This window comes from Chelonia mydas, chromosome 3 (genome assembly GCF_015237465.2).
Source record: "Chelonia mydas isolate rCheMyd1 chromosome 3, rCheMyd1.pri.v2, whole genome shotgun sequence".
NCBI classification, from domain to species: Eukaryota; Metazoa; Chordata; order Testudines; family Cheloniidae; genus Chelonia; species Chelonia mydas.
Window position 1 is genome coordinate 85,199,120 of NC_057851.1, and position 14,672 is coordinate 85,213,791.

The window sequence follows — 14,672 nt, forward strand, 5'->3', positions numbered from 1 at the left end:
ACATTACCTATCTTTTCTTTTCACTCCAAAACTGGTGTGCACTATTACTAATTTGTCAATCTATCGGCAAACCCAATACTGCTCACTCAGCTGTCCCTCCAATAGAGCCACAGTGAGTCACTCAGGCACACAGCAACAACACAGCTGCACTGACTTACCCTTCCAACAGAGCCTGTGTAACACTGCTTGTGGGTGGGATAGAACCTGGGACCTCCAGCATAGCGTATGAGTCGCTACTGCATGAGTTAAAAGCCCCAGGGCTGCTACCTAAAGGCTGTAGCAGACTCAATCTCTAGCGGTGCTAGGTGCCACTAGCAGGGGATAGGTGCTAGGTGCCACTAGAAGGGGATAGAGCACCACACCAAGCAGGCACGGGTTACACCTGCAGTGACTCAGACTTTAGCCATGTGGCAGCAGCCTATCCCTGAGCAGAGCCTGGATCAAATGACCCCTAAATTCAGTTTTTCCTCAACTTCACCAGAGCTGCAAGTCAGTCTGTGCATCAGCACTATGAAGCCAGGAATCCTCCTACTGCCTCACAGCATAACAGGCTCTCGAGACGTGCAGCCTGCTCTTGATCTGGTTCCTGCTCCAGCCTTGTCCTACTCTGACCTTGCTCCAGCCCAATTACACACATGCTTCTCCCCCGCCTCTGCTTCCCAACCCCCTGGACCGTCAGATTCTGACCACCTGGCTTCAACCTGCACCTGGACTCCAGCTACAGTATTGATTTGGCTCGTCTACAGACAGATATTGGTTCTGACCCTGGCCTGTCCCCGGATCCTGGTTTCAGTGCTGCCCTCAGCCCAGCCCCAACCCTGTATCCGGCTTAGACTTCAACTCCAACCTTGAAGCCTAACTACCAGGAGCCAGCAGCTGACATATTAACCATCTAGTAATGTTCCTCAAAAATAAACAACTGTAAATATTTTCTATAATAAGATTAAAGAGTTGAACTATAACAAATTTCTGCTTTAACTCTCCATTGATCAGTGGATAATGATATATGTAATACTTACATGTGTGCTTTTACAGATAAACATTTGCTCTCATTCTATAGGATACCCACCAGAAATAAGATGAGTTTAATAGATTCACAGATTCCAAGGCCAGGAGAGATCATTGCAATCATCTAGTCTGACCTCCTGTTTAACAGGACATAGAACTTCCCCAGGATAACTCCTGAAGGTTTTTCAGAGATGCTCTAATCTTGATTTAAAAAACACCAGTAATGAATTGCCAGAGAATTCACCATGACCGTTGGTAAACTGTTCCAATTCTATTAAATTCCATTACAGCTTACTTCCTGTCATTTTGTCTAACTTTAATTTACAGCCATTGGATCATGTTATACCTTTCTTTGCTAGATTGAAGAGCCCATCAAATATTTGTTCTGCATCTAGGTACTTATAAGACTGTAATCAAGTCCCTCTTAACCTTCTCTTTCTTAAGCTAAATAGACTGAGCTCCTTGAGTCTATCACTATAAGGCAGTGGTTCTCAAACTATGCGGTAGGCCTCCCAGGGGAGATGTGGGAATGTGTCAAGGGAGGCACAAGCAATTGGAGGGGAGGGAGGGGGAGGAAGAGTGTTGTTTTTTGCTTGTTGTTTGTTTTTTAAAAAGAGTCTGGCCATCAGCCCCACGCAGCTGGGGCTCGGCCATGCACACCTGGGAGATGCGATAAAGGGGACTGCTGGATCCCTGTCGCCCCGGCGCTGACAGCAGAGCCCCACTCTAAGGCTCTCCCCCCCCACCACACCAATTCCTCACCAGGAGGAGGCACCAGGGTTCCTGCTGTCAGCCCCAGGTTGGCAGCAGCAGCATAGAAGTAAGGATGAAAAAAGTTATATTGACAAATTTCACTTTTCATATTTCAGAGTAGCTTTTCACTTTTCACATTGCCACCCTTACTTCTGCGCTGCTGCTGCCGGTGCTAGAGTTGCCAGGTGTCGAAAAGGGACCCTGCTGGCTTCCCACGCCGCAACCCAGCTAGCCCGGAGGCCCCTCCAGCACCCTGAACCCCTCATTTCTGGCCCCACCCCGGAGCCTACGCCCCCAGCCAGAGCCCTCCCCCCCTCCTGCACACCAACCCCCTGCCCCAGCCCGGTGAAACAAGTGAGTGAGGGGAGGCACAGTATTCCAGCAGAAATTGCACTAATAACAAATGCAAGGGTAAAATAACATCTCTATTCCTACTCAAGATTCCCCTCTATGCATCCGATGATCGTATTTGCCTTCTAGACAGTGTTGCCCTGGGAGCTCATGTTGAAATCAATTATCCACCACAACCCCCAAATCTTTTTCAGAGTCACTGCTTCAGAGGATACAGTCCCCCATCTTGTAAGTACCCATCTGTAAGAAAGGAACAAATAATGCTGGCCTAGGTGTATACCTTTAGCCGTATTATTGTTTGTTTGTCCAGTTTACCAAGCAATCTAGAGCAAAGTGGTTGCAAAAGTCTGCCATTCTGTTATGGTAGCATTTTACAACCAGTTTTGCGTTCACTTTTCATCTTAGTAGCAATTGGCATATGAGTTATGGCAGACTTTTGCAACCTGTGTTCAAGTGTAAATGAGGAAAAATACAGTAGGAGGAGAGAGGCATTAGTATCAATGGACAGTGTTGTTCTTAGGTGTTGCCCCTCAATAGTATTTACAGTGGATGATCACTTAACAGTTCTCTCTGGGTCCTCTCAAAGAACAGCTGAGCCACACAAGAGCAATCTCAGGAGGGTTCATAGCCATGTGAAAAATCTCATGAACAACAATATCAAATGGCAAAAGCTGTAAAAACACACACACACACAAACCCCACACCAGCATGGGCATTTGAGAATCCTCCACAGGAAGATCAGTTATTGAGACTGGTGCAGCATCTGTGCCAAGTGCCATTCCATGTTCTAAAACCATTTGACAAATTTTAAGTAAACCTGAGAACTCAGTTATTGCCAAGTTTGCCTCACCACCACTCACTCTATAAACTTCCCTTTCAAAAGAAGGAGGTACAGATGGATGATAATTAGCTGGGATTCCTAATGTTAAGTGATAAATTCTTAGGCAAGGGCTTAACTATTGTTTCTTTCAAAAGCAGTTTAAGAACTTGCTTAAAAAGCCAAAACCCAGTTGCCAAAATAGCTTAATCACAGCACGTGCATGCACAAAATGATCAGCTGGATGTCAAAATGGCTACTTGTGTGTACAATTATAGAGTAACTTGCCTTTGCCAACTGACTGCACAAATAGGCACACATTTGTGTTTAATAGCAAGTGCATTTTTCTAAACAACTGCCACAGAAAGCACTATTCTGCCACTCATGTGCACGATAATGCAGTATAAAAAGTTCAGGTTAATCTAAAAAGAAAAAAAAATAGGCCTACTATTGTGTACTGAAGAAAGTCACAAGAACCTACCTGGACTCCCTTAACTTTTTTTTTTAATCCATAGGTATGAGAGAAATCAGAGCAGTCTCCTCTTGTGGTCTGCTCTCATGAGTTCAGTCTACTGACGAATAAAAGCACCACAGGCCAAGACATAACACGGGCTGCTGCAAGCACTTCTGTTCTCAGCTCTTCTAGCCAGCACCAACATAGCAGATATCGGATGTTTGTACTGCTATTCTTCTGTGCAATAGAGTTAGACGTGAGCAAACCTTCCATCTCAGATTAATACATACACATTTTTAACTTCTGCAAGTCTCATTACTCAAAGAAATCTCCAATGTGTGCAAGAATAAATTCCTCAGACTCGCTGGGTTGCTAGATTAGTAACAGTAATATTTTGGAGTCATGCTGTTAATAGCCAACGGCAACTTTAGTTATCAATAATTACCTCCATAGGAAACGTCACCATACATAAAAGAGTTAACACAATGAAAACCAGGGGAAATAAGGATGAAGGTGGGAGGAATCTGCAATATGTTGGATTGCAAATAATAGGTCCACTAAAAAAAATATATGAATGTTTCAATGTTTGGTAATGATAGTCAAATTCCCAACTAGCATTAAGAGGCAGGGCTCATCTGAAGTTCATTTTCCCACCCCTCACAGAAAAAAATATGTAGGAGACAGCTAGAAGAAAGAACTTAATAAATGAACTTTATAGGGTTTATACCAGATCACGCTGTCGTGAGTGAGAGTTTTCTTCCCCCCTATGGCCCATGGAAGGAGCACTATGTTCATGCCCCAAAATTTATGGTTCCCCTGACATTCATGCAAATCTTAGAGGACCAGCTGGATCTGCTGTGCCTCCATGTTAATTCTAAATCCACACACACTTGTGATAATTGGGTTGTCAAATTTACCCTAATTGTAAGCTCAACTGTAAATGTGTTAACTTTCACATGATGCCACAATAACCTATAGCAACAAATGCTGATAGGAAGAGGTACAAAAGAGACAGACTGAAGTAGTTTAAACAGAAAGGCCTACTAATATAGTCCGAGGACTATGCTGAAATCATGCTTGGTAGAAGCAGAAGATGTGGAACCAGAAACTAAATAATCAAAATTGGTGTGTTGGAAACTAGGCATAATTGATGGACAAAAGGAGGGGATGGGCTATTCCACTGACCATTCCCTTTGTGGGTTCTTACAGAAAGACTTTGGGGGAGAAAATAGGGAGGAAAGGAGAGGATACTGAAGCAAACTTCACCATCATGGTTGCCACCCCAACCATTTCCTTAAGATGTCCTGACCATACTGGGCCAGAGAGAGGGAGCCAGATGACACTGCCACCTAGGGTTGCCAGGCATCCAATTTGCAACCAGAACACCCAGTCAAAAAGGGACCCTGGTGGCTCTGGTCAGCACATCTGAGTGGGCCACTAAAAGTCCGGTTGGCCGCAGTGCCCGCGGGGCAGGCAGGTTTTGTGCCCGGCTCCACACGGCTCCCAGGAAGTGGCTGGAATGTCTCTCCGGCTCCTAGGCAGAGGCGTAGCCAGGGGGCTCCGCGCACTGCCCCCATCTGCAGGCACCACCCCGAGCGCCAGCTCTGCAGCTCTCATTGGACCGTAAACACAGACAATGGGAGCTGCGGGGGTGGCGCCTGCAGGCGGGGAAAGTGCTGAGCCCCCTGGCCACCCCTCCACCTAGGAGGCAGAGGAACATGTCAGCACTTCCTGGGAGTCACCTGAAGTCAGTGCCACCTGGAGCCTGTACCCCAAACCCCCTCCCATGCTCCAACCCCTTGCCATAGCTCAGAACCCCCTCCCACACTCAAACTCCCTCCTGGAGCTTGCACCCTGCACCTCCTCCAGCACCCCAACCCCCTGCCCCAGCCATGACCCCGCACCCCCAGCTGGAGCCCTCACCCCTGCCCTCACCCCATTCCCTTGCCCCAGACCAGTCAAAATGAATGAGTGAGTGAGGGTGGGGAAGACAGCAATGGAGGGAAAGGGGATGGAGTGAGCAGGGGGTGGGGCCTCAAGGAAGGGCCTCAGGACAAGGGTGGGACAAGGGTGTTTGGTTTTCTGCAATTAGAAAGTTGGCAATTTTACTGCCACCCCTACCAGTTCCAGCCGACTCCCAAATACCACCTGAAATTAATCAAGATTGGACTGGACAGCAGCAGCAAGAGTTCCAGCCCATCTCAACTAACTTCTTTCCTTTAACCAGAAGGGAAGTTTTTACCATCTTAGATGATATCAAAGAGACTGCCAAACTGGGGTGGGGCATGTTGCTTAAAACTCTCTCCAGCTAAAGGGAAAGGGAACCAGGGGTGTTAAAATAAAAGCCTTATTTAATACTTTACATTGCAAATGCTTTAACTGTTTTTCCTTCTTCTCTGTATCCTTAAAAATCCTTTCAACCCTGTATTAAAGGTATGTTTGCCAGGGTACTAAGCAGGCTACTGTCTCTGTAAACCAAACCCCAAACCTTGTTCAACACTGTTTAATGTTGGGCAGTGACTGGGTTATTTTAAAATCTTTAGCCCATATATTCCATCTAAATTAATACAATAACTTCCAGCTTGCTTCAGTGGGCCATAATGCCAGGAGCTCTTATCAGCCACTGCCCAAGGAACCCCTCCTAATGGATCAGGGCTAGACAGTAAGATGGAGCTTCTCTTCAAATATAGACAGTACCAGCAGGAAATTTATCCAGTTATACCAATATCATTACACTGGTATAGTTAAACTGCTATATTTATATCAGTATAATTCCTCTGTGTGGATACTTATTCTGGAATAAGAGTAGCTTTCTTCAGCTTAGTTTAACCCACTTTCTAAGCAACAGAAGCGACACTGAAAAAAGGTACTCTGAGGGCTCATCTGTACAGCGAGTCATTGTGTAGCAAGCCAGGATGTGAATCCACAGCTCAATGTGGATACTGCTACAGTGCAAAGAAAGTCCCTGGAGTGAGGCTTGGTTTATTACACTTCCAAGTAGTAGCTCCCAAGCTGCACTCTGGGACTTTTACTGTGCTGTAGCAGTGTCCACATGGGATGTTACTGCACACAAAGCTTCTGCTTTGAGCATTCACATGCCTGGCTTGCCATGCCATAATGTATTGTTTAGACAAGCCCTTATACCAGAATAAGAGTGTGTCCACATAGGGAGTTATAGCCGGTTAAATTCACACCCTAACTTATACTGGTATAATTTCCCCATGTAGACAAGCTCTAAGATGCTGACACCCTTAGCTCCCACTGAATCCAGTGACAGCTGATGATGCTTTGAAACCTGCAGGAGGCATTTACCACTATGCAACATCAGGGCCCCTGTCCTATCCAGTACAGATTGTAACATTAGTGCCCCCTCAGACTCAAATTTGAGTCACTTCCATGATTCTTACTAATATATTACTTACCTACCATCTATGGAAGACCTTAACATAGCATGATGCTTTAAATATCCACAAGAATTAAACACGATAGTATCCTGATAAGTAATTGACTTGCTCCCACCCACTGCAAAGAGGGAAAAAGAGGTAGTGTGTGATGTATGTCTAGATACGGTCAGGTCATACAAAGTGACAAAACAGTATAAGAGAAAGTATTAAATAGTTTCACAATATTAGGTAGAAGTGACGAGGGGAAGCTGTAAAATACTGGCACATTTTCAACTAGATGGCACATCTTTACTGAATGAATGTACATGTGCAAGAAGTGACCACTCAAGAGACAAGCATAAAATGGTTTCATAGGAGAGCTGCTCTTTAACTAAAGGTCAAGCAAAATTGTGCTAGAAACCACATGGCAATATTTTTAAGTGGTCACTTAAGAAAGAGAGTTGCTCATTTGGAGATTATTCATAAGATTACAATAGGGAAGGAATCTAACAGCTAATTTTTCTAAAGTACAATAAGTTAGAGTCTGCTGTATCTAGGTATCACTTTAAGGAATAGAATTATTTCTTAAAATTATTATTTTTAAACAGAAATGCTGAACTTCAGTCTACTTTTTCATGAGCAACATTCATTTAAGCTTTATTTTATTTTGCTTTGTTTTCTTTAAGAATTTTTCAACCTATTAAAATGTAGATATATTTGTTAAAAAAATAAAACAAAACAAACAAACAAAAAACCACACCAACCAGGAATTTCACACTGTGGCTTTTGAGCGGTTTCTTCATGGACACTGAACAGTTTGCCACAGTTGTAAGGTAAGATTCATTTGTGGAAAGAATAAATGTAAAAAGGTTTTCCTTTTATCATCTGCAAAATAAAATATATATCTTAGTTCCACTATGCTACCTCTAAAACACATCATATAGTTTAGCAAAACAGCCTTCCATGCTCCTTTCTCTTTCCAAACTAGAATTTAACATACAAGTTATTATAATTAATATCAACTCTGCACAAAGGTGGATGTCATTAATAACTAACACCAAACACCCACTACCTTCCATGATGGTCCTCATGGTCAATAGGCCTGAATGGACACTTATCTATTTATGTGAGAATGAAAAGTTATATGAGTAAGCATAATAAGTCAACCAGTGCAAAGGAAATTAAATAATTTACAATAGTTTTTCCTCTAAAAATTGAGGATTACAGAATTACAATTTATTCTTGACTAAACTATTAATTTACAGAGTAATTTTACCATTCCTACATTCATAGATGTGTGGTAAGTAGATAGCAGATTCAGGCAAACTCACCCTGGGATCTGAAAGCCAAGTCGCGTTTCCTTTTCACACATCACCACCAGTAGTAGATATTCTGAACGCCAAATGAAGCCCTCAGTTAATAGTGTGGCACCCCACTGTCTTTAAATTAGGCCCTCAATGGGACTGCTCAGGTGCAATTGACTGGAACTTAAATAAACAGTTCTGTTGGTGATGAACAAAGTAGATAGAATCCAGCTAATTCAATATTAGCTCTGTTGGCTCTGAAGAACCAGCAGAAGTAAAAAGTAGTTGAAACTTAAATTTTGTTAATCAGGTAAACTGATGTGACACTGAATGCACACAAAGAGAAAGTCTGTTGAGTTTGGAGACAATTTATGCAGTCACTATTCAAAATAGGGTCACACTTAAATAGTCTCCATTACAACTTGGTGCACAAAAATATTTTCTAGCAAAAACAAAAAAAGCAAATAAATTATTAGGAATGGGCCAGATTCACTGGTATGCTTCAATTGTTTTGTGTCACTCTGGTGAAGCAAAGCAGCCATAAATAAATCTTAAACAACAAGTTAATCTGGCCCCAAATTCTTAATTCACACATAAATTGTCACCATTCTAACCAACAGAAGAAAAAAAGATGCTGGATAAAATGTTCAAAGACAATCTCTTCCATGCGAACAGTGAGTGGAGCAAGCATGGCTTTCTGGAGCTGGCACAGCAAGTTATGCTGCATCAGTTAAAGTTTTTCATAAGCACTTCAACATGCTGAATGAAGGAGGCTGAAGTTTGTACAGACTTGTGCAAGTTGCTGGATATCCTCAACCGCAGCTACTTACACACCACCACTAAATGAGGAAAAATCCAAACCAGTGAGAATGCACATTTCAAGAGGAGAAAGTGCGGAAGACGCCAAGAACTAGTGGGAGGCAGATACCCTGTGGAGCTTGAGGTCTGCATGGCCCTGGGGACCAGGAGAAGAAGAGAAGAAAGGAACCCTAATGAGCTCATATAGCCTGATTTTCAAAGATACTGAGCACCCACAGTTCCCACTGACCTCAATGGCTTACCTCTACTGAAAGTCCAGACATAGGCCTCCAAAGCCCCTTGCTCCTTAGCTCCCAATCAGCCTTTCCAATTCCCCAGCTTCCCACTTTATTTCTAGTCTCATTGCTTGTCATTCCCAATTCTCCTAAAAAATTGCCATCCTGGTGGATTTCTTAAAGTTCACAGTAATAATGACCAATCATGCTCACTTTATAAAAAGTGAAAGTTTTGCTGGACCCAGTTCAGACTGGAGGCATTGTTCTACAGACTTCAGTATGTAGACAGGTGTGCTAATTAAAGGGAGCAGAATGAAATAAGAGGATCATGCAGAGAGCTTAAACTCCAAAGGGCACTGGGAAGAGGGAGCCCTGTAGGTGTCTTTGTTCCCTAGCTCCAAAGAAGTCTTCCCCAACTTAGCTCAACAGCCTCACCACTTCATGCCTTGCCTCTCCGGTGTGCACTCTTCAAAGTCTTCAGGAACTATCAGAGGAACAATACACACTTTATAAACAGCACCACTGGTCATGCATAATTTATTATAAGCTCATTGGAAGCAGCTTTCATTTGAACCTTCAAAGATCTGCAGTACTTCCAGCAGACTTTGTAATATAATGCACTGAAACAAATACAGCTATATCCTGTTATTTAGAAAATAATGGATTTTCACCAACTCAAAAAAACCTTTGATAGGTATTAAGTCTCAGCTAAGTTTCCTAGTTAAACTTAACATTCCTTCCTATATCTATAATATAGTATTACCACAATACCTAGAGCTAAGATAGGGACCCCATTGTGCCAAGCACTGTACAAACACACAGCCAGAGACAGTCACTGCCCTGAAGATCTTAAAAATCTAAATACACAAGGCAAAGGGAAAGAGAAAAGTATTTTCCCAGAGTCAAACAGGAAGTCTGTGGTACAGCTGGGAACTAAACCCAGGTCTCCTTCACTCTAATCCTGTGTATAAACCATAGAAGCAGTACCTCTTTGTTATTATTGTTGTTAAAAAATCCAGTCTTCAAGACAGCAGTAATATAAAGCAATTTCTAGTGATTACATCAGAGAGACCAACTTTTCAGAAAGGAAGTATGCTTTTCACATCTAGCGTGTGAAGATCCATACTTGGGATATTAGATAGCAGGATTGAACAGGTATTTGGTCAAGAAGCCAAGTCAATAAATAACTTTGTAATTGTGTGAATAAAGTCCCAGATAGCAGCTTTGCATATCTCAATAATGCCAACTTTCCCGGAACACAGTGTTGAAGGTACTTTGAAGATGGTAGAAAGTGCTCGATCCTCAAGTACTGTGATACCAGCAAGGTTACAACAGATCTGTAAAAAAAGTTTGATTCACTCAGGCTATCACCCTAGCATGCAAATCTGTTCTGACAGTATTACTAAGAGAAAGAAGGTTACTTATCAATAAGTCTAGCTACTGTACATTGCCAGTACAGATCCACACGCTTCACTACTCATCCCCACTTCCTGGTGTCTAAACAGTGGAAGAACTAGAGTGCTTTCCTTTTTACACTCCATAACTATACAAGAGAAGATGGAAAGCTAATGGCATCACTCTACATTGTAACAAATTCTGACCTTACTATAGTTTTAAACCAATCTGCTACTGTTCATTACAAAATGAAAGAGCTTGCTTTTCTATTGATGAATGCAGAGTACACCATTAAGTATCAAACAGTCATTGTGTCCATTCAGAAAGAGGAGGAACTTCTCTGCCCACTTTTAAAATTCCTATTTGGATAGAGGGACCATTACACAGCAGGATTTTTGTTTTTGAAATGGGGGGAAATTCTGTGAAAATAAAGATCCAAACTTTACATCGATGTAAGAAATGAAGTAATATATTCAAATTTGTCAAGTGTCTTAGAATTGTTTTGTAGATTACTCTTGTCACAGATTAACCTGAAAGGGTACATGAGCACATCTACAAATTTTATTTACTTCATATTAAGTACTTTCATAATGCATCATTTGGGTTTAATTTATTAAGCACACAATAATCCACAATAGTTACTGAATACATAATGCAATAAAGTGATCCTAGTTACTATTAAAACTACTTATAAGATTCCTATAAACTAGGCATAATTTGAAAAAGAACATTATAAATGTGTATGTTATTAACCTTCAAAATGGTAGGCAGTTTTTCTGGGTCTCGATGGAATAAAAACAACTGAGGAGAGATTATAGAGGTCTACAAAATCATGAATGGTGTGGAGAAAATGAATAAGAAAGGGTTATTTATTCTATAGTAGGGTCCTCAGTGGGCTGGGTTAGGCTGTAAGTGTTTGCTATATTATACTGAATTTCTTTTACTACTACTCCCATAGATGAGGCCCTCAATTCCAAACTAGACATGACAATGAGACGTGGCTGCTGCACAGTGATACTGGTATCAGTTATCTGATTACAGGGCCCAAGAGAGTCCTAGGTGAACATGTACGCATTACAGCAATACATAAAAGGGAAGATCCCCAAACAACTTACAATCTAACTATTCCTGAAAATTATATTAAATATGCTTTTTGAACTTCAACTGTATTTATTGTGTTTTTTGGGGGGGAGAAAAAGATTAATGGGGACCAGGACCCAGTCATATTATAACACATTATTTCTCATGCTAGTCAAATAGGTCCTGTGATCTGAATGAGGGCCCTGTGTAGACACCACCCACCATCATGCCTGTTGATACCCTTGAGCTGTGGAGCAGCTGGGTCAGCTATACGAGTGACTATATCAAGTTTGGACTGCATAGGGTCCTCATAACTACGCTAGAGGAGCATATTGCAGAGCATTTTACTATACTGACCAAAGGGAGGGAGGGAGATAAAAGTCAAGACAGTTGTTGCAACTGAACCCTCCTTTCAAAGAACAGTATACCGTACGTGAAACGTTTTCTTTACTGTGCTGTTCATGAGCGCTGCTTTGGAGGCTAGTCCCAGTCAGCTGTTGCAGGCAATGGGTGTGTAGAGTGCTGGGCCCCTTGCACCCTGACTGTTAACCACATCATGACCAGAACAAATATGGCAGTGGTCAGTGAGACCAGTTTTGCTGTACTAGTATGGCTTCCCCACCCTCCCAGAGCAACACAAAACATTAAAAACCCAGAGCTGTTCTATGAAACAACCTGTCACTCTCCCAACGGACTTTATTGGCCTCTAGTCCATTTTCCAATGAGAACAGCAATTAGCTCCTGGTGAGCTTTGGTACCATGCCATGTCCTGACCTCCTTACCTTTCTTTCTTTCTCCAGCAAATCACTGTCCTGCAAATTACAATTGCTTTAGGGGATGTTTAGTGAAAGGAGTAGGAGTAAAACTGATAGGGGTTTGGGGTGATTCTGAGGGGAGCTGGAGGATGAGTTGGAGGCCATGCAATTGTTTGTGCTAACCTAGGTGAGCTGCAAGGACCCTGTGCTTGCATGATGATGATTTAAAAATAATCTTTTTGCATTTGGAGATGAATCAGACAAACCAATATGGCCACTTGAGAAGATAATTCTCAAAACCAAGAAGCAGGGAGCCCTGGGCTGCATGGCCACACCATCTGCTCTCATATTAGTATATGCTAATTGGTCCTACAGGCACAAAAACACCCACTAAAAAGCATAACAGACTGCAACAGCATGACTTGGACTATAAAAAGTGACAGGATGTCCTTGTCCTCTGCTAAAAAGCTGAGAACTCCACACTGACTGGTGAGGGCACCCCAATCTGATTCCCATCCAAACCCACTAGGCGTGGGTGAGGCCAGTGCCCCCACTACCTTACTCCTCACACCACCTTGCTCTCACTTGGGATGGCCCTGACTATCTGGACATGGTTGCACTTTGTACAATTCTGAAAATAGGCTGAAAGCCCCTTTCCCCTACCACTACAGCCAGAACCTAACCCAGTCGCATGCTCAATTACCTTTTGCCAATGCCCCTCTAAAGCTCCCATGGGCGCCTACCTCCCATTTGCATCCCAGATTAAGTGCCAATAACTGAAAACACACTTTTGGTCTGACAACAACCTTAAAATTTATCACAATTAAATGAATGCATATTTACATTGAACAACTGGATGTAAAAAAGACGACCACTTACTTTTCTTTGAAGGTGCACCTATTCTTTGTTGTTTCCTACAATACAAAATAAAATAAATCTGTATTTTTTATAAAAAAAATCTGAGCTCTACTTGTACATTGGTAACTAACAGACTCCTTTGATTGTAAAGCAATAAGTAGTATATCAGCTCAGCTCAAGGGTTTGGCTTGTATTGTGTAGTTGCTGCCCTGCATCAGGGCAGCCCAAAGCTACACTAACCAAGTGACAGCTCTGGGAAGCATTGTGTGTCACACATAATGCCTCTCAGAGCTCCATACCACCCAGACGCAAAGTGGCTATTGTGCCAGCCTTTCAGAGAAAGTAGCTTGTGTTCTCATCTGCAGTGGCCAGCTCTGCTGTTTCCTTCAGTTGTGCTCTCCACCCAATGTCACTAACCTCATCAGTACTCAAGTACTGTGATTGTTCCTGGCCCTTAGATGGGGTCAGTATGGGCTGGGGTATCTTTCTCATGGAAATTTATATATTTCCACCATACTGACATTTTGGGTTTTTACATCGAATACCATTTTATTTATCTTCTTCGAGACAGTAGCAACCAAAGGCAAAAAAAAAAAAAAAATTAGCATGATTTTTAGTCATCTCTTGCTTGCATACTTCAGTAATTGAGGACACTAATAATAGCAATCCACACATCTTAGCTCTGTGAGGGTGCAATTCACACCTCCACAGATCGTGCACTATTGCACCCCACGCATCCTCCAGATGGCCAATATTACTCAACAAATTGCCCCAGGCTTGTGACCAAATAATGTGATGTTTATACAGTTGCTTTCATCCCCAAAGATCAGGAAGTGCTTTACAGACTGTACAAAGTACAGGATCAAGCTCCCAACACACAAATGTGTCTTCGGTGGGGTGCAATGCAGTACTCATTCTGTGCCTACAACACTGTACAACAATTCTTAGGAGGGGAAGTAAAGAAATAATTTCTTCATTTGAAACTTCAGGGGGAATTGTAGGCAGAATATATTTATCAAAATTGAAATTTGGCCAGGACACTAGAATTAACATCCCTACACTTGCAAAGAGCTCCATACTATCTTTTTTCCAATGAAATGAAGAGATCAAGACCTTAGTTTCAATTTAGTGCCCCAACCAAAAGCCAGCACCCTCAGGCTAAGCAGTGACATAAAATACCATACAGCTATCTTGTTTCAATGCCCGTTTAAAACAAAAAACAAAAACAAAAAATGCCACATATTGAACCATCACCACTGAACATTTTGCAGGATCTATTTTTGAATTCTGTACTAGAAGAAAAGCAAATAACTGGAAATTAAAATAGTATGATAAAATGCTCCATGTAGGCCAAGTACATTTTATGGTGGAAAGGATTAATACAATAGCTATTTCAACGAAACAACATATGGAGACAAAAATTATAAAATGATTATTGTAATCATGAATTGCATCAAGGTGATACTCCTTTAACACAGAA

The 14,672-nt window shown here is 42.0% G+C and overlaps 1 protein-coding gene across 4 annotated transcripts in view; it reads right to left on the reverse strand.

Moving 5' to 3' along the window:
- The window catches only part of HS3ST5 (heparan sulfate-glucosamine 3-sulfotransferase 5), a 264,767-nt gene that overhangs the window by 221,706 nt on the left and 28,389 nt on the right, over positions 1-14,672 (reverse strand). For 2 of the 4 annotated variants that reach the window (XM_037894662.2, XM_043542826.1), the window contains exon 2: positions 13,214-13,248. The exons of the other annotated variants lie outside the window; for them this stretch is intronic. The gene's annotated coding sequence lies outside the window, so the exon portion shown is untranslated. The remainder of the gene's footprint in view (positions 1-13,213; positions 13,249-14,672) is intronic. 4 annotated transcript variants of the gene reach the window in all.